Source organism: Camelina sativa, chromosome 11 (assembly GCF_000633955.1).
Source record: "Camelina sativa cultivar DH55 chromosome 11, Cs, whole genome shotgun sequence".
Taxonomy (NCBI): domain Eukaryota; kingdom Viridiplantae; phylum Streptophyta; class Magnoliopsida; order Brassicales; family Brassicaceae; genus Camelina; species Camelina sativa.
In genome coordinates this window covers 36477948-36479562 of record NC_025695.1, presented here as the reverse complement: position 1 = coordinate 36479562, position 1615 = coordinate 36477948, and positions in this window count along the sequence as shown.

The following is a 1615-nucleotide window of genomic DNA, read 5'->3' as shown; positions in this document are numbered from 1 at the left end:
ATAGGAACATAAAATGATTGGTTTTAGAGTTTTTATGCATTGTCACATATTCGGGATCAGAGTGTGCTTTTGAATTCTTAAATTGAAATTGATCCTACCCGAAGAGAACAAGTCCAAGTTGTATCTGTATATGAGAGGTCTTTGAAGGTTTGGNAACTTTTACCAGTATCATGCAGAAGACTGCGTACCGTTGTCAAATCAATTTTGGCTATGAAGTAGAAAGAAAGAATGTGCATTCCATGTCGAGGAAGAAATCAAAGTCCTCTGGAAAATCTTCCGCAAGGTGGAAACATGTTAGTGGAAAAAATACAATCAGTTTTGAGGAAGATTACTCGGTTGCTGTGGGAATAGCATGGCAAATAAAGGATTTACTCGCTATCGAATATGCTCGTAAAGCTATACTCAAGTCTGATGCTGAGGAGCTACTCCTTGCCTTAAAAGTTGTCTCCCAGACTAGCATTCTGCAAGCCACTTGTTGCAGATACATGGATGTGTACCCAGTATTGGCATATACTTCTCTTGCTTTGCACATGACCCTTCAGAATCTTAATACGGATGCTCAGAGGAATGATATGAGGGTCGCTGAGGCAAGGAGTTTTTGCTTTCCCTCTTGACACCTTCCTCTTCAAACAATCAGATTACTAATTATTGGGTTTTTTCCATTTTGTAGCAGGATATTATGGACCAAACAATGGATCACATCTTAGGCTGTACAGATGAACTATTTCAAGCAGCAGGTGACAGTGGAACGCCAGGCACCACCACATCTCCAGAGGCTAACCTTAGCAAGAAACCCGCTACAAGTAATGGCAACCAACTGAAACAAAAACGTTCAAATGCTGGTGAGTGGAGAGGTTGAGTTCATTCCACATGTTACCCAACATAATGAAATCTCTTCCTGTGGTAAATAACACATCCTGATTAAGAATTCAAGTTTCTGACATCGTCTTCATGCTTCATGCAGCTTCTGAGGGATCAAAGGAACGAGTTGTACTAAACAAGGTCAAAATACTAACTGCAATTCTTAAGTTTTTCGTTGAGTATACAGAGATGGGTCTAGCTTCCCATTTCCAAGCAAGGATGTTGAAGTTCACATCTGCATATCTGAAGTATGCCATCTCCATTTTGAACGACCATTCAACCGGTAAGTTACAATTTCAGGATGCAGATATGAAGGACATGATTCTGTGTACAAAAAGCTCCACCAGTTATGCCGGAAAGTTCATAAACCTAGTGATGAGAAACGCAACCGAAGCTTCTCAACCTTTGTTTGAAGCTTTTGACCTTGCAAATGACCTGCTTGATCTCTTCACCACGGTTGAGATATCTCTAGGCTCGGCTTACGCATCAAGACTTGTGACAGCTTTAAACCCGTGGATACCAGATGTGGTTCTTGCACTAGGACCTTGTTTCATCAACAACAACTTGGAAGAAGAAAGCTCATACACCAGCTCGTTCAACCACATTAAGCTCTGCTTTCCGTCATGGCTTTTTACATGTGCGAAGATCGAACTACTTGAAATCAACAAAGAAGATGAGACCTCGGAATCCCATCTACAATTCCCGGCATTCAAAAGAATGAGAAACACCATAGTTTCGTTGGTGAAAGGTAACT